The sequence below is a fragment of the Vicugna pacos genome, chromosome 10, assembly GCF_048564905.1.
Source record: "Vicugna pacos chromosome 10, VicPac4, whole genome shotgun sequence".
NCBI classification, from domain to species: Eukaryota; Metazoa; Chordata; class Mammalia; order Artiodactyla; family Camelidae; genus Vicugna; species Vicugna pacos.
Genome location: NC_132996.1, coordinates 31,131,746 through 31,155,757, shown reverse-complemented (window position 1 = coordinate 31,155,757; position 24,012 = coordinate 31,131,746). Strand labels below are relative to the sequence as shown.

The 24,012-nt window shown below is 36.0% G+C and overlaps 1 protein-coding gene, 1 long non-coding RNA gene and 1 pseudogene across 5 annotated transcripts in view; 1 reads left to right on the top strand and 2 right to left on the bottom strand.

Moving 5' to 3' along the window:
* LOC140698705 (uncharacterized) overlaps nucleotides 1-15,823 on the top strand; it is a 57,612-nt gene extending 41,789 nt beyond the window's left edge. For all 4 annotated transcript variants that reach the window (XR_012076562.1, XR_012076563.1, XR_012076561.1 and 1 more), the window contains 3 exons: nucleotides 5,287-5,373; nucleotides 7,532-8,059; nucleotides 12,971-15,823. This is a non-coding gene — a long non-coding RNA (uncharacterized lncRNA). The remainder of the gene's footprint in view (nucleotides 1-5,286; nucleotides 5,374-7,531; nucleotides 8,060-12,970) is intronic.
* SYT9 (synaptotagmin 9) overlaps nucleotides 1-24,012 on the bottom strand; it is a 293,034-nt gene that overhangs the window by 222,277 nt on the left and 46,745 nt on the right. The window lies entirely within an intron of this gene.
* LOC102540464 (ATP synthase F(0) complex subunit B1, mitochondrial pseudogene) lies at nucleotides 61-834 on the bottom strand (annotated as a pseudogene).

Here is a 24,012-nt window from a genome sequence, read left to right as displayed (position 1 = left end):
ACACAGACTAGTTTCCTTTTAGTCAATTATTTCTAGCTGTCTCAATTGGGATAGATGCGTTTACAGAACTGTCTGTGCTTGAGCCTTCCTTGCAAGGACCTTTAGATCTGCAACGTGCTTGGCAATTGTCTCCTTTTCCTGCTGTGTAGAGATGCTCCGTACCACGTGCTTCTCCACCTAGTTTATCACGTGCTCTTGTTCCTTTTGACGCATCATATTCTGCACAGCGATGTGATAGTCCAGGCGATTCTTTACCTACCTGTATACTCTATGCAGCCGTTCCCGGTAAGTAAGCCCCAAAGCCATTGCAATGTTATTCCTCTGGACATCAAAAAGGTAATGGCGTTTCTGAACCAGTGCCTGCTGTGACTTCTCCAGATCAATTGCATCCTGAATGTTTTGGATGGAAACCTGTTTCACCTCTTCTAGTTGGGCAATTTTTTCCTCGTTGAGTTTATCAGCAAATTTTCCAATAGAGGCACCATATTTTCTAACTACATAGACAAGCACCCCTATTGTTGACATGGCAGAGAAGGTCTCTGGAGTTATCACATATATTTCTTTGGACAGTAAATATAAGATAAGCCCAGTTCCAAGCATGTAGGGTCCTGTTACACCAGTTTTAGGATAAAGGAACTGGAAGAATTCTTCAGGGATCAGCCCAAAAGGAACTTTTCCTCCATACTCAGGAAGAGGTGGCACAGGGGCAAGACTTGGCTGCCCTGTGTGAAAGATCCTTGTTGCCTGCAATACCCCTGGACCGAGGAGGGCTGCGCTCTTCAGAGAGGGGGCTGCTGCGGCGGTGGCGGCAGAAAGTACCACCCGGGACAGCATTGTCAGGTAGTGTCCGCACGGTGGGCTCAGCGTCCCAGTGACCCGGACAGGAGAATCTGTCAGGGCCAGAAGCAAGATGGTCGCTCAGTTAACGTAGAATTTTAATTATGTTAACTTTTTAAAAGTAGTTCAAATGTTGGTATCTTTTTGGTTTCTTTTTTTCACTTTTGTAAAGAAAAATAAAGTTGTGTTTCTTGTTTGAAAGAAAACATAAGTAAACCCTCTCCCTGCCCAGCCTCTCTCCTGCCCCTGCTGGGCACTGGGGTCACTGGCCCTGGACACGAGGGGCCAGGCTGGCCGGGCACCAGAAGAGGGGAGCTGGGCACTCTGTCAGGGCTTCCTCAGAGCCAGAGAGGAAGCAAGCATGCACCTCCCTAATCAGGTTCCAAGTGTGAAACAACGCTCAGTTTGGGAATGGGAAAAATTACATTCAATAGGAGTATAGAGTTTTATAGTATAGAGAACTGGAATTTTAAATGCCAAGAATAAGAAAATATTTATTTACTTCCAGATAGTGACCAAACACTAGTAGAATTCACTAGAATTTCATTGAGGGACATGAAAGTTTAAGTTGAAATGCAGATTTGAAGGTATAGGGGTGTAATAAGGTTGCTTTCTATTTCTCTGTTGAGTCCAGCTAATTCAGTAAACTTAAGTTTGCCTATGTTGTGGAGAATTTTTAAATTTAATAGAGTAAAATATGCCAATAATATTTATTATACATGTATTCATGTGGTGTGTTAAGAAATTCTTTCCTATCCCAGTGTTATAAAGATGTTCTCCTATATTTTCTCTTCAAATTTTTGAAGTTTTGTTTTTAACATTTACATTTTAATGCAGCAGAATTTCATTTATTGTATGTATACTGTGAGATAAAATCTCATTTTTAAATATGGATAACCAGTTATCCCAGCTTCATATATTTAGTCACCCATCATTTCCCACACTGATTAATGCCACTTCTGTACTAAATTAAGTTTCCACACCTGCTTGGGTTTATTTGCGGGTTTTCTATTCTGATCCATTGGTCAACACCACAATGTCTTATGCCCTAGATTTCTCATTGTAAATATAATAGAAAATCTTAGACCAGATCCATATTATATATCATGATAATAGGGCAATGCTGTTGGTCATCTGAAACATATAGAATACATCATTCTGGCAAAGATGCCAAGTGTCAAAAATTAGTATCAACATGATTGATGGAGAATGGAAAAATGTCACGATGTAACATGGAAAGCTTTACTAAAAAGGAAGGACTCAACTTCACGTGTTCTAGCCCATATCCAGATCCTGAAACCCTAGTTGTTCTCACATAGTACCTCTTCTCTTTAGGGTCTGAAAATTAATGAAAATTTAGGAAAGTATGAAAGTAACATTCCCAAACTTCAGCTTGACGTCAACTCCAGTAAGAAATAGGTGTAATAATGAAGATAACAAAGAAATAATTTTAAAACCCTGGTGACACTTTATACTCAGGTTTTCTGGGGTTTATCTGATCAGTTGTATAATAATTATGCTGCACGTGCATTTTGACAGCTTTTTGAAATTTTAGAGCAGTTGAGAGATTCATATATTCAAAGGAATTCTAATTAAAGGTTTAGAAGTGTTTGATTAAGTTTGCAATCAACACTTAAATGTTTTGGGGAATTTAATCTGTTTAATTCCTACATTGGATTTATCAGTTTATATACATGCTGTGTAAATAGTCAGTGGAATGTTATTAATATTAAATGAATTCTAGATTCATATGATTAATAAATTAGAAAATAAACTATAAATAATAGGGTTTATTTCTCTTTCTGCGCAGACATCATTTGGACATAATTTCACAATGATAAGTCATATCTTTCCCCTGGTCTTTTTCTGAAAAAATGTCTTTTTTATTTTTGGTCCTTAATTAGCTTAGTAAATGCTATAAAAGTGCTCTGTAGTTATTTTAATTGAAATTTCACTGAATCAATAAATTAACTTGAAATGAATTTTCCTCTTTATGAGAACACAAAGCATTTCTTCTGTTCCTGTTCTAAAAGGGAATGCTTCTGACATATTCCCAGTTAGGATGATGGCTTCTGCATTTGGTGAGGCTGATGAAAAACTCAGTGTCAATATTATTCTCATTTACTTGCATACGACCGAGACACTAGACCCGCATCAGACACAATCTGCAAATATTTTCTCCCATTCTTTGGTTTCTCTTTTCGCTTTCTTATAGTACGTTTTGAAACACGCAAGTTTTTTATTCTGATAAAATCCAATTTATTAATTTGGCCTTTGGTTGCTTGTGCTTTAGGCATCATATCTAAGAAAACACTGCCTAACCCAAGGTGACAGAGTTTTACAGTTTAGTTCTTACATGTAGAACTTTGATTTTGAGCTTATTTTTAATATATGGTATAGATGGGATCCAAATTCATTCTTTGGTGTGTGGCAATCTGGTTGTTTAAGCCCCATTTGTTGAAAGGACTATTTTTTTCACTACTGAATGGCCTTGCTACCCTTGTTGAACATCAATTGACCATACATGTATGGCTTTATTTTTGGACTTTTAATTCTATTCTATTGATGGATATGTTTACCCTATGTCAGTACCACACAGTCGTATGATGTTATGTAGTTTATGTAATATTATCACAATAAATTAATTTTTCACTTGTTGATTTTGTAGACTGTTCTCTTAACATTAAGTCTCTTCATACATTTTAATTTTGGTTTGTGAGCTCAACTTTGAATCTTAAGGATTTTTTTCATTCTTTTTATCTTCTCCCTTCCCCTCTGTGGTTACTTTTTCTTATTTGGTGGTTTTGTAGATGTGTTACCCTGATTCTCTGGTCTGGTATATGGCTTTTGGTTGTTGCTGTTAACAGAGGTACTGCGGATTGAACCCAAGACCTCATGCATGCTAAGCACACACTCTACCACTGAGCTATACCCTTGCCCCCTGGTATATGGCCTTTTAATGATTTAATGCTTCACTGTGATACTGGCAGCTTTGGTTATAGAATCCCTGGTAGCTTAGCTATGTTCCTAGTTTCCTGGCTTTCTATGCCTACAGCAACTGGAAGTAAAGCCTCAGGTAACATTCATTATTGTCAAAATTACTTCCTATTCTTTCCCTCTAACCTCTTGTCTTGCTAAAGAAAAGCTGAAAATATTTTTATTTTTCTCTTAGTCTTAATTAAAAATTTATCATTTAATATTATTCTTTGATCTGCCATCTATTGTTATGGAGAAGTCTGCTATCAAGATACTTGTTGCTCTATGTGTAATCTGCATTTTCTAATAGTATTAAAGATTTTCTTTTATCTTTGATGCTCTGCAGATTCACTGTGAAATGTTTATGTGTGGTGCATTATCTGTATCCTGTTTGCTTTTAGGCATATATTTTCAGTCTAAGGACACATATTTATTTGACTCTGAAATTCTCAATTTTTATCTCCTATGATATTTATCTTTCAGTTCCTCCATTAGATTTTTTTGGACTCTGATCAAATAAATATCCTTCATGCCTCTTAACTGTCATTTCACAATGTACTTATTAAATTCTTTATCCCTTTTTACTGTGTCTATTATTGTCCAACCCCAGTCATGTTGACCCCACTTAACCATGAGTGTTGAGAATGTGGGGGAGCAGGTGAAATTTGGGGAGAGCACCCTTGCCACTGTCATGGCCCCAGTGCATGTCTGTGCTCTGACCAGTCCACTTTACTTTTCAACATCATCCTGTCAATCTTCACTTCTTAGGCTACCAGCTCTAATACCTGCTTGCATTATGCCCAATCCAGCCCTGGGTGTAAAGTCTTGTGTGCCCTTCATAGACCAGGGCCCTGAGTTGATTAATTGACTCCCTGGCTTCATTCACTACTCATGCTTTCCCTGGCCTCCTTTCTCTTTAGTGGTCTGGGCAGTCTTCTCCTCCATTTTGTCTGCAAATATCAGTACCCTCAGGCCTGTCAGTGTCAAGGATGGCTTCAGCATTTCTCCCACCAGCAAATGGGGCTTTGCTGCCTCAAAACCTATAGTTTTCCAAAAGGGTGTATTAAGCCCTAGAATTCCTGTCTGCAGCCTCTAAGCTATACTGCAGCTTCAGTGAAAAGAGCACTGGATTTAAATTCAGAAGTTTTCATCATCACTTCAAATTGAACCATCAGCATAATAAATGATTATTATAATAACATCTATTATTTATTAATTGCCCAAGATGTGCTTATTTCTCTTCTTAGCTCATTACACATATTTCTCACAAAGAGTCTACAGAGCAGTATTATTTTTCCTATTTAACAGATAAGGCTTAGAGAACTCTAAAATACAAACTATGGTGAAAACAAAACTCTTCCTCTCCTCTTCTTGAGAAGCAGTTCTCAAAGTATTGTCTGGTGATCTGGGTCAATACTATTATCATATTAATACTAAGATTTTTATTTTCCTTTTTTATTCTAATTCTCTTAGGAGTTCCGAATACACCAGATTGAATTCAGAAGTAGAATAAAATCCAGCTGTCTCTATTCAGCCAGACATTAAAGAAAATTACAAAAGGTAAAACTATGTTACCTTCTCACTATTTTTTTAATTTTGGAAAGCGTGGCCTTTTTTTTAATATATATAAACATGTTATTTCTGTTAATATGCAATGGGCTTGTTGTAATTTAAACTGAAAAACAGATTAAATATATTTTTAAGTTCTCAGTTTTTACTTCTGATACAGTAACTATAGATATAACTGACATAAACAGCTCCTTGGGGTCCTCAACAATTTCTACGGTCTAAAGGAGTCCCAAGACAAAAAAAAAATTGTTGAAAACCACTATCATAGAGTAATCCCACTTTCCACAGATAAATATATCTGTGATTTCTTAGGTATCTCCCTATTTTTCCCTAAGCATATAACAGCAAAAAGCATATTTACACATATATACATATATATGCTCTACAGCTGATTTTCAATGTTCTACTAATTGTATATTTCTTTTTATATACGTTTGGTGTTTTTATATCAGTTCTCCTAGAGGCTCAGAATCCTGTACGAGGGGTAGACATGTAAGCATCACAGGGAGGAGGAAAAGTGGGGAAGAGGCAGAACAGTCAGGCGAGGGTCCACACACAAGGTCATATCTTGAGCCTGTTTTGTTTTATGACTTAAATTCTTAAAAGAACCTTGTACGTGCAAATATTTGAACAATCTTTATCTGGCCAGTCTGTAATTTGACTTCACTAAATGTTTACTCATTCATTCTTTCAGAATTCATTTTGGTGAGAGATACACATTGAGTGTGTGTTGGATTTAAATGACTGGTTTCTTAAATTATTATCTAGCTATCCACTTGTCATTTAATAAATGCTCTTTGTCAGTTCTTTTGTGATACCGATGGTTTGATTATACAGTTTTTAGAGTTCTATTCTGCTCCAGTGATCTCTTACATTCTACGGCAGAATTGGAAGCCAAGCACTTTGGTCTCTACCATGTTCTAATACTTCATTGTTCCTTTGTAAGTTCTGGAATTGTGTGACCTGTTCATTTCTCATGAAATATAGAAGCATTTTGCTGCTTTCTAAGATAAAAATCTTGTTGGAGTATCAATCTGAATTATGTGTATCTTCTAAATTAATCATTGAAAAATTACTATTTGTCATTTATAACACCTGTGGATATGACCTTGCCTACATCTGAAAGAGGATTTGAGTCAGTATTGATGCAAAACTCTTCAGGTTCTGCTGGATCACTCCCCCTACCCGCACCCCTACCGCCGCTGCCCCATGCAAGCCATCCCTCTTTCCCCCAGTTCATTCTCTTGCTTTTTTGAATATGCTGTAATGTAGACCTGTGGCCTTGAACTTTATTCTTTCTCCTTTACTTCTCTTTTTATTATTGTTCACTTCCTTTTGACAGTTTCCTTGGATTCCAGCCTGTGTTCCCCACTAGGTGCTATGTCTTTTCCCTATTGCTTTGATTCTGTTATCTTAGACTATCTGCTAGTCTCTCCTGTTTTCCTCTTCCAGCTCTAGATCCTAGAACTCCAGCCAGAGTTAGCAGATGTTTATTCTCCTATGTATTAATGTGCCTTGCTATTCTTGCTCAAAACTTTTATTTATATTTATCAAAGTTTTATTATTTTCTTTTTTTTTTACATTTTTATTGATTCATAATCCTTTTACAGTGTTGTGTCAAATTCCAGTGTTCAGTACAATTTTTCAGTCATACATGGACATATACACACTCATTGTCACATTTTTTTCTCTGTGATTTATCATAACATTTTGTGTATATTTCCCTGTGCTATACAGTGTAATCTTGTTTATCTGTTCTACAATTTTGAAATCCCAGTCTATCCCTTCCCACCCTCTACCCCGCCCCCCCCCCCCGGTAACCACAAGTCTGTATTCTCTGTCCATGTATTATTTTCATTATGAAGCTATGTATTGTTATTTTATCCCAATGTCTTTGTGTGTGTGTTTGTATGTATATCGTGTAAGTGTGCATGTGTGTCTGTGTGTGTTATATTAAGGTAGGGCCTTTCCTGTTTAGTGTCTCCATTTATTTTTAATACTTTAAAATATTACTGATTTTTTTTGCCTTGAAACTGACATGTCTTAGTCCATTACAAAAATTAATGCTATTAGTTTTTACCAATTCTTGGAAATGTTCTAGCTATACAGTTATTATCTACAGATAATAAAATATTTTCATTCTTTCCAGGATTTATTGCCCTCATCTAGAGGAGTAAGAGAACACAGCATCACTGGCCAGACATCATATTCATAAGAATGGGCACCAGTGCCACTGGTGATGACAAAGCACCTTCATTAGTGATGTAGCCTACAGAGGTACATCCACTCAGCAGACCAGAGAGACTCAAGGCACACGTGTGAGATGCTCACTGGAGACTTCCAGAAACAACAGAAGGAGAATCTGTAGTGTGGGAAACATGTAAACCGAAGCCAGAAAAATCTGGTTTCTTACCAGATCCTGATTATTATTTCTGATATGCCCCTTGGCCTTTAAGACTGGAGGAATATGAAGTAGACAACATCAACTATGAAAGAGCTGAACAGTTGCAATGAAAATTAAAAAGGAATTATAAAAATTCCTGGAAATAGCAGAGAAGAAGGCAAGAAGAGTCAGTAACTCAAAGGATAAAGTTAAATCTCAAATCTCAATCCTAGAGAAATGCCACGGACAAGTTAAACACCACCAGGTCTAGGCACTGAGAAAACAATGACAAAGGTTAGTGTTCCCAGACTTTTGAAGTTCACAAATTGGTATTTTCTTCCTCCTTTAAAAAATTTTGAGGACTGACATAGTGTCATCTTTCTATTAAGCCAAGTAAGAATGTTAAAAAAGAAACACAACATCACCGTTTCTTTATAAAAGAAAAAACATTTGTAACCAAAAATTTAGGACCGGCACAGGCTATGAAAAAAGACTAGTTTTGTAAATTGAAAACATTCATCTTTATTGTGAACTAATTTTATCTGTCCTTCTATTTCTAAATTAGCCAGAGATAAAAGGAAACTTCATCAGGGACTGGCACTGGTCCACCGACTAGTGTAAGGGTATCACACTAGGGCGATGTTAAAGGTATCTGACAATTGTATGAAATGGGTACTAACTAGTGAGAATAAATGTCATCACAAGAATGAGCATTAACCACACACAACTGAAAATAAGACCTGAAGAGTGTCACAAATATAAGTCTAACCTGTGCACAATTGTGGTGCCAAACAAGATGTGAGGAACAATTAAAATAAACCGTAATTATGAAACTAAGACATCAACCTAAAATAATTTTCTTGAACTGATAAAAAGCATGTGTCCTAGAGTTTGAGATTTAACATTCTTCCATCATTAACATAAAGGAAGACAGAGAGTTACCAGTATGTTGATTTTTCAGATTACAAATTTAAAGAACTTGAAGTACACGCACCCGGGGTAAGAGGAGACCTAACATTCAAAGGTGGGAAGAAAAGAAAATCTTTACTTTCATAACTCAAAGATTAGAGGACTAAAGAGACTGGGGAAATACTTAGAGAACACTTATGGGATATGTTTTCTCACTACAGATCAATTATTTTGCTAAGTTGCTGTTCTCTTTGAAGGAAGAAAGAAAACATTTCCCAAACCACAATAATAGAAAATTCCCTGCCTTTAGTGAATACTGTAATGATTCACTGAACTGGTTTTACAGAGAGTTACAGACTGAAAGGACAAGTGGCCAACATCTTAACATGGATCAGAGACAACTGTGAAGTACAAAATATACTTTGATAACTATGGGGCCTCAGAAATGGGGTCATAAAAGGTTTTAAGATTATTGGGAAATTACAAGGAAGGTTAGGTGCAGTTGGGTCTCAGTGCAGTAAAGGAAAAGGGGCTAAACAGTAAAACAAAATAAAGCAAAACTCTAGTTCTCTAGAAGGTCATGCAAAGATTTTTTTTTAAAAGTTAAGACTATATATTTTTAAAAATGTAAGTTTCACAGAAAAACTGAGGGGAAGCGACAGAGATTTCTCGTATGTCCTCTGCTCCCACATATGCAGTACACACCCCACCTCCCATTATCAATACCCGCCTTGTGCAGGTTTTTGTGTGGACATACCTATTCAGTCCTTTGGGTAAATATCAAGGAGTGCAATTGTTGGATCATATGATAAGAGTATGTTTAGTTTTGTAAGAAATCACCAAACTGTCTTCCAAAGCGTATGCACCATTTTGCATTCCCACCAGCAATGAATAAGAGTGCCCATTGCTCACATATTTGCCAACATCTGGTTTTGTCAGTGCTCCAGATTTTGGCTATTCTAATAGGTGTGTAGTCATATCTCACTGTTTTATTCTGCATTTCCCTGATGACATATGATGTGGAGCATCTTTTCATATGCTTATTTTCCATTTGTCTATCTTTTCTGATGAGGCATCTATTAAGGTCTTTGGCACATTTTTAATCAGGTTGTTTGTCTTCCAACTGAATTTTAAGAGTTCTTTGTGTATTTCGGGTAACAGTCCTTTATCATATGTGTCCTTTGCAGGTATTTACTCCCAGTTGGTGGCCTGTCTTCGCATTCTCTTGACATTATCTTTTGCAGAGCAAAAGCTTTTAATTTTACTGAAGTCCAGCTAATCAATTATTTCTTTCATAGATTGTGCACTTGCTGTTGTATCTAAAAAGTCACCTCCATATCCAAGATTATCTAGGTTTGCTCCTATGCCGTCTTCTAGGAGTTTTATGGCTTTGTGTTTTACTTTTAGGTCTGTGATTCATCATCAGTTAATATTTATGAAGGGTATATGCAAAGATTTTTTAAGTTATTATTTATAAACAGACATCAAAATTAAATAAAGGTAGTGATATAATAAGCTTAGATGCTTTTTAAAGTTGATTAGCTCCCTGTGGAGAAGACTGGAGACGTGTTTATGCATTTACCCTTTGACTGAGCAGTCCCAGTTCTAGAACTACCCTCCAGATACATCTCCACAAATATAAGACAACATATGCACATGGCTACTCACTGAAGCATTTTTATAGTAGTAAAACTATTAAAATGTGAGAGAATACAAATTCCTGTTAGTAGGAGCATAGTTAAACTGTAACTACCTAATGGACTACCATGCAGCTATAAAAATAATTAGAAAGATTTCTATAAATTGATATGGAACAATTTTCATTTCAGTTTCCATAATTAAGTAGGAAAAAAGGTGCAAAATAATGTATACAGAGAATGCTTCCTTTTGTATAAGAAAGAGGGGGAGAATTAGGATATAAATATATGCCCACTTTTATAAAAAGAAACATAAGGAGAAATCACCAACTAATGACAGTCATTACTTAAACTGAGTGGCTGTCTCATACGGTCACGTAGCTTGTGAGAGTAGAGTGGAGGAGAGAAGGTTAGGAGTCAGTATCTAAGTATATTTTTTATCTAAATGTACCTTTTCACTTTATCTGAGTATACATTTTCATATAGTTTTGATTTTTTGAATAATGTGAACACTTTATATATTCAGAAAATAAAATTAAATAACAAAGATCTAAAAAGAAAACACCTGCAACTGAATATAAAGATAAGGAAAAAACTAAGTGTATATTAAATTGATAATGTAACACAGGAAAATAGAATTTTTTCAAATGATTTTTGAATACAGCACTGTGGCTTTCCATCTCTAGTAGCACCTATTCTAAGGAAAAAATTAAACTGCAAAGAAATCCTGAGCTGTTTATAATAATCTATTTTTCGTAGTAATATTAGTATTGTAATTCTGAAGCAGTTTTATGTATCTTGTGAAATAAAGAAAATATGTAGGTACCAAGTTTTATTGTATGAAAAAAAGAAAAATGTGATATAAACAAATGTCACAAACTGCTTAAGATATTAAATCTTAATGGGAAATATTAGTATGAATGACCAATTTTACATATATGCTCAGTTGGGGTCAGTTGAATATGGACTGGGGATTAGTCGATGTTACAGATTATTATTACTCTTTAGGTGTGAAAATGATATTGTATTTATGTATGAGGATATCTTTACTCCTCAGATACCTAAGGCTATGTGTGTATTTTGGAGTGTAGTTCATGGATTCTGCATCTTTCAAATGGATCAGCAAAAATAGATCACTATTTCTCATGCTTAAATTGTTCAAAATTTAGCGTCCATGCAAGCAGGAAAAAAAAGAGAAAGAGATACAGGCAGAAAGAAAGAGAAAGCAAAAACCTAATAAAACTGATTTATGAAGAGACAGAAAAAATCTGAATAGTTTAATCACAATTAAGCGAATTAATCTACAATTTGAAAATTTTCCATAGAGAAAAATCTAAACCTAAATGTCTTAATGAATAAATTCTACCCAAATTTAAAGAAGAAATAACACCAGCATAGTAGAAACTCCTCCAGAGAATTAAGAAAAGAGGACACTTTCCCATATGTTTGATGAGGCCCTATAAATTTGAACCCAAAACTTTATAAGGACATTATAAGAAAATTATAGGCCAATGTCATTCATGAACATACACGCAAAATTCCAAAATAAATAAATAAATGCAAAATCCCAAACAATGTTAGCAAATTAGAGGCTCCATTTCCAGTGGTGACAGAATAGGTTGTATCAGACGGATCTCCTCCCAATAATGGTTATAATCTCTGGGCACAAGAGCAACCAAATGCAGGCAGATATCACAGGCAATACGAGCCTTAAATAAGGGAAACACACTGTTTGACTTCTATTTGCTGACTACTCACCTAACAGCCACCCTAACTCAGTGTCGCACACAGGAAATGGAGCTCAGTTAGGAAGCAGCAGGCTCACTGTGCCAAGGACTCAGAGCCTGGGGCTGCTGAAGTGACTGGAAGTTAAGAGAAGAAATCTTAGCAAAGAGCAGCCAAAGGAAGGATTCTCAAAATCTGTGTAAAACTCTTCTCAGATCCTTTGTGCAGGCATAAGGCAAGAGTCCAAGAAACCCAGCAGAAAGCAGCAGAAGATGGGCTAAAAGAGCTAAGCAGGGATTTCAGCATCTTCTTGGGAGGCAAAGTTTGGAGTTCAAGTCATGACAAATTAGGGGAACTAGGTCAATAAACATTTCAGGTTTGCCATCGAAGTGCCAGAAGAGTCACCTTAAAATAAAGGAGGAGAAAAAAAAAAAAGCAGAGAAAAAGTAATAATAGCAAAAGGCTAACAATTCGTAAATCCGAGTTAAGGGTATATGGGTGCTCATTGTACTATTCTTCCAATTTTTTATGTATGTTTGAAGTTTTTTAAACACAGAGTTGGGAGAAAGCATTGATTAGGGCTTTCTAATGGCAGACTGCCGAAATGTACCTAGCTCTCCTCTCTTCAGTGCCTCTCCCCCAGTTATAGAAAAGGGTCGGAATTCTCAAGGAGAAAGAGTGAATGTTTGGAGGTAACAACCCAGAATTTAGGGGGCTGAAAAACAAATGTAACTGATTTTCCCAGTTGGAAAAACAAAGCTGCAGTCAAATCCAGAAATGCAGAAGTCCCATAAGTAGACCAGCTCACACTCCCAAACTCCAGAAAGGCCCTAGAATTGTGTGTAACTTGATGATGAAGCATACGGCTTTGAAAAGAAAAAAATCCACAAAAGAAGCAATTAGGTGTTCACATCCCCTCTCTGACATTTTACAGATGATTGCCTGGCCTCCCACCTCAGCGGAAGACTGAAAGTTAATTGTGTGGAGAAGATAAACTAGAGGGATTTGATATGAGGACACCTAGCACATGTAACTGCTGGAGTACTGCAGTGGAAACTGGAGAATGAAATTAAATGATGAGACCCTCCCAATCTCTTCTGATCTCTCAGCTTCCAGATTGATGACAGACAAAATTACATCCCCTCTAAACATACACAAAGGTGATTAGCGGTTACTGTATGGGGAAATCCGCCTGACTAAGAGAAAACATTTGAATATCAACACTTAGTTCTCGAATGAAATAGATTTGTGCTTCCTGGTTCACCCAACTGAAAAAGCAAACAAACTACAACAGCCCTGTGCATACAAAGCTTCTAGTCACCATTGTGCTGTCTCTAGATATGAATGGACCAGCCAAAGACTTCCAGATACTTATGGCACATGCATAAGACAAATTCAATAAGATGATGCTTAAGACCTGCAAGTGGAGTTTCTGAGCCATACACTGCTCAGCAAGGGTTTCATATAAAATATAAAAGTTGTCTGTAGTCCAGATTAGAAATAATCCTTTTTTAATAATGGACATCCAGTGTTTTTAGGGCTCATTAGCGCTTACTAATGGCTCATGTTCTATTTTCTCTTCCAACAGTCCTATTTTCTTTCTCAAAAGTGAAGACAAGATGGGGACTCCTTGTTAAAGGTGGTTTTTCAGCCACAGCTTTTACCTTCTCGTCTTCCTAAAATCCTATTAAAATGATAATAAAGAAAGAAAAACACTTTTAATCCCCATATCTTTTTCTCAAGTCTTTCCTCCTCTAATATAATTGTCTGTAATGTTTCTATTCTCTGTTGCTTCCTAATCCATTTTATATTTATTTCTGAATCTGTGAAAATAGGCTCTGTCTCCCTCCTTCCCTCCCTCTCTCTCCTCTCTCTCCCTCCGCCTCTCCTTCTTTCCTCTCCAGCTTTCCCAGCTAACCTCTCGTCTCTAGTTTTAGGATCTCTTTGAGTCTTCATTATTACAGGTCTATAATATCTTTAATTTCTCAAACATGCAAAATAGTTACTTTCCAAAATTTCAATCTACGTTCTGGAGTAAGTTTTCATGCACATTTTTACATCCCACAATTATACACTGCAGTGTTTATTTACTTCTTTGTGGCCAAAGTTTACACAAATTCTGTTTCTTTTTCCTGTTCATACCTACTGTTTGTCTAAGAATATTCTCCTTCTTCTTCCCCTGAGCTCTGTCCTTAGACCTTAAGGTGGCCTGGCCGATACTACCTGGTTAGCCGGTCAGCTGGCGAGGCTGCTGGGGGAAGAAGAGGAGCTATAATTGTAGACAAGTTTATTGAAAATCATTGCTTTATGTTCTGATCTCTACAGAAAAAAAAAGCATACCCCAGTTCTGTTTGCATATCCTCTTTTCCCATTGCCCCTACTACATAACGGTTTAGGTGCTTGATGAGATAAAATTCTGAGTTAGAAGAACTTAATTTACATAGTTATACAGAAAAAGCTTGAAGGAGTTTGTTTAGACCATAAAAATGCCTTTCAGAAACTCACTGGCATTAATGCTTGGCAACGTGCCATTTTTTGTCTGTGATCCTGTTTTCTGGCGCTGCCTAGGCAAAACAATCACAGAAGTCTCTTCCTTACTGCGTGGAAGAAATAGAGACTTTTAGATTATTTGAACAATCATTTCTACTGACTGCCAGGTGTTAGGTAAGTTCCAGTTATAAGATCTTTGTTCATTCATTCAGCCTACATGTACTGCAGACCCACATGGTGCCAAGCACTGAGGTAGATGTGGGCACACAGAGATGCCTGAAACAACATCGCTGCCTCCAGGGTCTTTGGGGACAGATAAGCATGTAAACCAGTAACTGCAGTGTGATACTGTAAGTGCTACAGACAGGATCCAAAGGGAGTATTGAGGATGGTACTCTTAAACCTGGCTAGGAAGGCGAGAGAAAGTCCTTCAGAACAGGTGACACTGAGATGAGTCTTGAAAGGTAACACAAGAGTTTACCAAGTTGACAAGGCCATGCTAGAAAGAAGGAACATCTTGAGTAAAGTCTTGGATTTAAGAAAGGTCACATCTAGGAAAAAGATCGTGTATAGTCTGGCTTGCCTACAATTCACAAGCATGTTGAGGAGAGGCAGTAAATGAAAGTGGAAAGATATTCATGGCAAAGATCTTAATAGATTTTATATGTCTAGACAACAAGTTGGGGGTTTTCCTACAGATCATGAACATGCCAAAAGGATTTTTTAAAAATAGAAGATGACATCTTTTAATCTGCTCAAAAACAGCTGAAAACAACTTATCTGAAACAGGCCAAATTCTTGCTCTTCATTCTACTGATGATCAGATTTGTTTGATTAATCAATAATTTATCAAATATGGATATAATTCTACATTAGGGACAATCTGTGAGTTAGCAAAGACACTCTCTGTGACCAAACTTTGATCAGGCTCCTCTGAGGCCTCTTTCAGATTAGATCTCGACCTTGGCCCCCATAGTTGGCAGGGGGATATGTCTTCAGGGTCCAGTTTTAGCTAGAATCCTGCTAAGTCAGTTTAGAGAGAATTACCCAACCTTGATGTCTGATCACCCCATCCTGCCTTCAGCAAGAATCCTGTCAAGTAGGTTTAGCAACAATCCCCCTGCCTTTGATGTCTCTTCTTCCCTATTTTCCATCCACTGACCTCCACGTTTGGCTCTGTGACTATAATCCCCAGCTGTTTTTGTTGTATTCAGAACTGAGAGTAGTTCCATACTGAGGTAGCTTTTTGTCTGCTGCAATAGTTCCTGAATAAAATCTGTCACTGCTTTAACTACTATCCAGCTCTGTTTCTCTTTGACAGTTACACATAAGACTTTATTGTTTGCTGTGTATGTATGTCTATACACACACACACACATATATGTATATATATAAAAATAAATAAAAGTATAGGGGTTGAAGGGTATAGGTCAGTGGTAGAGTGCACGCTTAGCATGCATGAGGTTCTGGGTTTAATCCCCAGTACCTCCATTAAAAAAAAAAAGACTTAAATATAAGACCACAAACCATAAAACTCCTAGAAGAAAAAATAGGGAAAATTCCTTGACGTTGGTCTTGGCAAAGACTTTCTGGATATGACATCAAAATCATAAGCAATAAAAGCAAAAATAAACAAAAGGACTATATCAAACTAAGAAGCTTCTACACAGCAAAAGAAACAACAAAATGAGAAGGTAACCTATGGGATGGGAGAAATTATTTGCAAAATATATATCTGATAAAGGGTTAATATCAAAATATATAGGGAACTCATACAACTCAACATCAAAAAAAAAAAAGAACAAAAAAACCCCCAAATAATCTAACTTAAAAATGGGCAGAGGTTCTGAACAGATATTTTTCCAAATGAGAAAAACAAATAGACAATAGGTATATGAAAAGATACTCAACATCACTAATTATCAGGGAAATGCAAATCAAAACTTCAATGAGATATCACCTCATATCTGTTAGAATGGCTATCATCAAAAAGACAAGAGATAAGCATTGGTGAGGATATTGAGAAAATGTAACACTTGAGCACTGTGGCTGGGAAGGTAAATTGGTGCAGCCACTGTGGAAAGAGTATGAAGGTTTCTTAAAATATTAAAAATAGGGAGAGGGTAATAGCTCAGTGCATGCTTAGCATGCATTAGGTCCTGGGTTGAATCTCCAGTACCTCCATTAAAAAAAATAGAACTACCAGATGATCCAGCAACCCCACTTCTGGGTATATATAGCCAAAGGAAATAAAACCACTTTCTTGGTAAGACAGCTGTACTTCCATGTTCGCTGCAGTATTATTCACAGTAGACAAGATACGAAGAGCAACCTAAATGTTCATTAGTGGATGAATGGATAAATAAGATGAGATACACACACACACACACACAAACACATACTTGACTATTATTCAGCCTTAATAAAGGAGATCCTACTATTTGTGACGAAGTGCAAGAAACTGGAGGACATTATGCTAAGTAAAATAAACCTGATACAGAAAGACAAATGTTACATGATGTCACTTATATTTGGAACTAAAAATGCTGAACTTAAAGTAATAAGAGTAGAGTCGTAACAAAGTAAGAAGATTATTGGTGGTTACCAGAGCTGGGACACTAGGAAAGGGAGAAATTAAAAAAAAAGAAAGAAAGAAAACAGACTGTGGTTGTCAAGGTCTGGGGGGGGGGGTCAAGGAGCTACTGTTTAATAGATACAGAGTTTCAGTTCTACAAGATGAACAGTTCTGGAGATGGTGGTGATGGTCGCACAACAATACGAATGCACTTAATGCCACTGAACTTCACACTAAAAAATGGTTAAGATAGTAAGTTTTATGTTATATGTATTTTACAACAATTTTAAAAACTGGAAAAACTAAAAAAATGTTTCTGGAAAAAAAGAAGAAGAAAAGATGAAGGAGAACAGATAATTTCCCACATTCCTCAGAAAAAATCCAGTGTTTACCACGGTCTCCAAGGTTCCAAAGGTCCTACACTTCCTGCCCCCTACCCCACCCAGCACTGCACCCTTAGTTCCTAACAATCTTCCTCTCTCGCCATCCCAGCCTCCTAGCTATATCCCTAGTCCCTACTGCCTGAGACTTGGATCTCAATGTTCTGCTGCCTGGAACGCACACTCATTGTTCTCCAAGTTTCCACCTCTGCCCCATCCCAACCTATCACATAGCTTAGAAAACAGACAGCAATTACATGGAGAAAGACTGCCTTTAAATTTGGAAGAAATATGACAAACAATCAATCTATAGAAAGGGAGACTCCATTCTTATAAATGACTGTGAATTTGAATAAGCCAGTCTGTCTGTCTGTCTGTCTGTCTATCTATCTATCTATCTATCTATGCAAATTATATGTTAAGTTATGGAAATATGAAGTAGAAAGACTTCTCAGTCAGAGGTAGACTCCTGTGGAGAAGCATTCTGTGGAGTGTATCTACAAATCTCTACTAACTGAACTGAAAAATTAAGTAAGTCAGTAGGCATTTCTTTGGAATATTTCTTTTAAAATATGTTTCTTTGGTAAGAAATAAGAAGGTATAGGAGAGAAAATTCAGATAAGAATCAGAAGAAAGAGAAGGGGTGGTTGGCAATTGAGAAAAGTCACTGCTGAGCCACAAACTTAGGAGCCAGAACAGGACATTTCAGGCAAAGCAGTCTGAAAGACCAAGTGCATATGACTGGAAGAACTGGCCCAGGTAGTTTCCCAGCTGATAACCAAGGAAGAGAAAGAGAGTTGGCATCTATGTCTCATCAGCAGATAAGATAATATTTAAAAGAAATATTGCAAAGAAATGCCTGCCGACTTCCTTAATTTCATGATCCTAGAAAAGGTATGAAGCCCCTACAGTATTAAGTAAAATTTTCTTCTGTAATCTTGTGCAAGATCCTATTCAGCTAGACACATTGTCCTGACATTAAGAAATGCTAGCCAAGGTCAGTAGGCTAGACAATCCAAATGGATAATTTGGCACCAAGGACTTAGAGACCCAGATCTTACAAGCTTGATCATTGGGATCTACTCCATTATCTGAGACATCATATAGCTGAAACAGTTTTGGAAATGAAGAACAAAGTAAGAAGAGTCATACTTCCAGATCTTGAAACTTACACAAAGCAACAGTAATCAAGCCAGTGTGATACTGGCATAAGGACAGACATAGAGATCAATGGAATGGAACTGAGAGTCTAGAAATAAGCTTCTGTATCTAAGGTTAACTAATTTTTGACAATAGTGCCAACACAGTCCAATGGAGAAAGAACAGTCTTTTCAACAAAGAATGCTGGTACAACTGGATTACCATATGCAAAAGAATAATATTGGCTCATATCTTACATCATTTACAAAAATAAACTCAAAATGGATTAAAGACCTAAATGTAAGAGCTAAAATAATAAAATTCTTAGAAAAAAACACAGGGTAAATCTTCATGACCTCAGATTTGGCAATGTTTCTTAGATATGACCAAAAGTACATATAAAAAAAGAAAAAATAAACTAGTTCATCAAAACTAAAAATTTTTGTGCATCAAAGGATATGATAAAAAAAAAAAGTGAAAAGACAACCCCAGAATGGGAGAAAGTATTTCTGAATCATTTATCTGATAAGGTTCTAGTACCTAGAATATATAAAAAACTCTTATAATTCAATGACAAAAAGACAAACAGCCCAAATTAAAAATAAGCAAAGTACATAATTTGTCCTTTCACAGGAAGATTTACAAGCAACCAACAAGTACATGATTAGATATTCAACATCATTAGTCATTAGGGAAATGTAAATCAAAACCACAATGAAATACCACACTTCATACCCACTAGGATAATGATAATTTAGGGGGAAAAAAACAGAATATAAGAAGTATTGGCAAGGATGCAGATTAACTGAAGCCCTCATTCACTGATGGTAGGAATTTGAAATGTTGAATCCACAATGGAAAGCAGTTTGGCAGTTCCTCAAAAAGCTAAACATAAAACTACCATAAGATCCAGCAACTGTACTCCTAGGTACATAACCAAAAGAATTGAAAACAGGAGTTTAAATAAATATCCATATATGAATGTTCATAGCAGCACTACTGACAACTGCCATAAGGTAGATACAATCCAAATAACCACCAATGGAAGAATGGATAAGCAAAAGGTACTGTATCTATCACAATGTAATATTATTTGGTCATTAAAAGTAATGAAGTACTGATACATGTTGTAATATGGATGAACCTTGAAAACATTATGCTATGTGAAAAAAAGCCAGTCATAAAAGACCACATATTACATGATTCCATTTATATGAAATGTCCAAAATAGGCAAATCAAGAGACATAGAAAGTAGTGGTTGCTTAGAAATGAAGGTTTTAATAGGAAATGGGGAATGGCTGCTAATGGGTATAGGATTTCTTTTGGAGATAATGAAAATGTCCTAAAACTGAATGTGGTGATGGTTGCACATTTCTATGACTATATATTAAGAAACATTGAATTGCAGTCTTTAAATGAACGAATTGTATGGTTTGTGAATTATATCTCAATAAATCTATTTAAACAATATGCAGTAAAGATGAAATAAAGAGTAATTTCCAACTATTTTATTTTGCTCCTTAAAGATATAAGACATTTTTGCTCTTATAAAATTAATATTTTAATATGTTATGTTAATATATTATAATAATGTTTTTTGTAAATTGTAGTGAGAGTAATAGCTTTTTGAAAACCTCCATTTAACACTTTGTAATACACTGAGTCAACAATTTGGTTTTAAGTTCCAAGTATCTTGATCTTTAGTTTTTAATGGCATTCATAAATGAAAATTATACCTCACAATAATGCAGAGATCTAAATGGCACAACTGTTTCAAAGGGAACAAGTTTCTCTGGCGATACTTACTAAAAATAAAATTAATTTTTCAATCCTTTCCACCATCCAACAGAAATTTTCATATAAATTCGAGAGGAAATATCCTTAGTTGGTCTTGGAAATGAGTTAAGAAAGTGCTACATTTATATATTTTAAACAGCTGAGTTTAAAATCTATGGAAACTCTTTAGAATATTTCTTGAATGTTAGAAAATTGTTTCTACATTTATAAAGTATATATATAGGAGATTTTTACTAGTGACATAACATTTTCAGCAACAGAAATCACAATGGAAATGTTTCCAAAAAATCGTTTTCAAAATGTTCACTCCATGCCTTGACTTTACTTCACTAATAAAATATCACATTTTCCTTAAAGAAGAAATTAAATGAGTTTATTTTTTCATAACTGTTGGCTAGTTAGTATATTAATGACATGGTTACTGCTGAAAAGGTCAGCAAATGCAGAATGTTTACTTTTCTTTAAAGAGAAGTCTGTGTAGTTCAGATTGAGCTTGACAATTATTTTAATATTCTGTATCATAAAATAATATGTGGAGCTTAAAAGATTTTTATAATCTTATCTCATTCCATAAATAAGCATTGTGAAGAGTCCTCTATATAAGAAAAAATCAATCCACTTAGCTAGACTCACAAACTACAAAGCATTAACAAAATCTGAAAGCAAAAAAGATGTGAGAATACTTCATGAACCCCACCATGTCTTTATTGGATAAAACCTATGGCACATTTGATTGTCTGGCAGACCAAATGGAAGCTCACTGTCATTCACATATCACACAGGAATAAGGGAAACATTCTAAAGATGACAGAGTAGAAAAATGGAAAGTACTTGGGTCCTTGATGTCATTGTTCTGCTGGTGAACTAACCAAACCTGGGATCATCTATCAACAGATTCTTATTGTGTGAAATAGTAAATCCTCATTTTTAAGTCACTCTGCACTGGGCTTTCTTTTTACTTGCTGCCCAGTGCAATCTAACGTGTGCACTGGCCCAGGGTCTTCGTGCCTGCTATTCATCCTGGTGTAAGAGCACTCTTACACTGGGGCTTCGTAAAACTGATCAGTTTTGCTGTTGTTGTTTATATTGAAATATAGTTGACTTGTAATATTATATTAGTTTCAGCTGTACAACACAGTAATTTGATATTTTATAGATTACACTCCATATAATATTATAAAACATTGACAATATTCCTTGTGCTGCACACTCCTTCCTTACAACTTATGTTAGGGGGTAGTCTGTACCTCTTAATCCCCTTCACTACTTTGCTCCTCCTCTCACCCTTCTCTCCGTCTGGTAACCACTAGCTTGTTCTCTGTATTTGTGAGTCTGCTTCTGTTTTGTTGTTTAGTTCATTTGTTTTATTTTTCGTTTCTCTACTTAAATGTTAATTCTTTTTCACTCAAGTAACTGTAGCATGACTCCTTTCTAGGTTACTCTCCATCATGTTAGGCTACGTAGTTTTCTTCGAAGAATTTAATTTCTGAAAGGTTCTGATCTGCTTATTTTCTAATATTTTTATTTTCAGTCTTCCTCATGGGCAGAGTCTTCATCTGTTTGTTCACTGCTGTACCCCAGTACAAAAAAATTGCCTGGTACATGATGGGATTCCTTCATTTTATTTCCTGAAACTTCTCCAAATAAAGCCTATGCTCCAACATACTGAGCTTCTAACAATTCACAGAATACAATCTATTTCCTCTTGATCCTGTATCTTTGAATTTTCTGTTCCTCCTGCCAACAGATGTCTTTTCCCTCTTCCTCAAGTTCTAAAATTTAAAGTACACGCTACGTGTCAGGCTCTGTATTAATATGAATATGAAGTTAAGTAAAACAAAGTTTCTACTACAATGAGTTACTACTTCACACCCACTAGGTCACTGGGATGGTTATAACAGACAATAACAGTATAAGACAAGACAGTAACAAATGTGGCAAGTATGTGAATCTGCAACCTCATGTGCTGCTGGTCAAAATATAAAATGATGCAGCCATTTTCAAAATCAGTTTGGCAGTTCCACAAACGATTAAGCATAGAGTTTTTCATACAATTTAGCAATTCTACTCCTAGATACATACTCCAAAGAACAAAAAACATATGTCTACACAAAAACATATATGAATATTCACAGGAGCATTATTTATAGTGGCTAAAAAGTGGAAAGAACTCAAGTGTCCATAGAATTGTGAATAAATAAATAAAATGTAGTAATTATTTAGCAATAATAGTGAAATATTGCTATATGCTACGGCATGGATAAACTTTGAAACATTACACTAAGTGAAAGAAGGAAGTCACTAAGTATCATGTATTGTATGATTTAATATTTATATGAAATGTTTAGAACAGGCAACTATAGAGAGACAGAAAGTAGGTTAGTGGTTGCCTGTGACTAGGGAAGAGATGGGCAGGGCTGACTGGGGTGATGGCTAATGGGCATGGGGTTTCTTTTGGGGGTAATAAAATATTCTAAAATTGAATGTGGTAATAGATCCACATATCTGAATATTATAAAAGCCACTGAATTGTATACTTTAAATGGGTGAATTGTATGGTATGTGAATTATATTTCAAGAAAGCTGTTAGAAATATATAAATCCTCAAAACCCATAAAACCCAAATCTCTGCCATCCCTAGATGTCTTCCAAGACTGAACTCTAGTTTTCCTCCTCAAGGAAGTCTTGGTTCTGTGTCCCAGAATTCTATAGCTGCTAATTTCATAGCCTGCATCACTGCTGTTGTAAGTCTTACTGCTTTGTCCGTTCCATCACAGTGAACGTTCCTTCTGTTCTGAATCCCAAGAGCCTAGAACACACAGAGTGCATGCTTTAGTGAATGTTGGTTGAGAGGAAGAATATGAGGAAGTAATTAGATTAATAATAAAGAGAAAAGGAAGAGTTCTGTTTTATTTTAGATTAGGAAAAGATTGCAAAACCTTAAAAAAAGCATAGTGTGATGGAGCAAATCCAAGGATGGGGTATGAAAACAAGAGATCGAGTTCTCTAGAGCACAGCAGTATCAAGTGGCAGGTCAGGGGGAACTTAAAGGTTTTCATAACATAGATGCTCCTCATGTAAGGAGATCAAAGTTGCTGGACAACAGGGGCCTAGCTGTAGCTCTATCAAATGACCACTTGTCACTTGAAGTTGTTCTGAGTGTTGGCAAGAAAGTCTGAAATAGACAAGAAAAAGTCAAGTCCCAAAGATCTCAAGAAATGTGGAAGAGTGACAAGGATGGAAGAGGACAATACAAATCAATAATATCCATTTAAAAAGAAGATACAGGCATCACCTTTTTAGTGTAGGGAAGATTGTTTTAGAAGTGAGAGTATTAACCAAGTAAGTTTCAGAGCTGTGTTAGCAGAATCTCTCTGCCACTTCCATAGTCCCTTCCAGGTTCTGTCAAACAACTGTTGGTCTGTTGTAATCTTTACAATACCCTTTAAAATGTCAAAGGATTTCCACCAATTTCTACTGATATTTATCTTCTGTTGCCTTGCCCATTACATCGAACGCCCTGAACCATCATAAACTTTGCATTTTAACATCCAGCATGAAAATCTTTCCCGGCAAGTTTGTGGCACTACAAG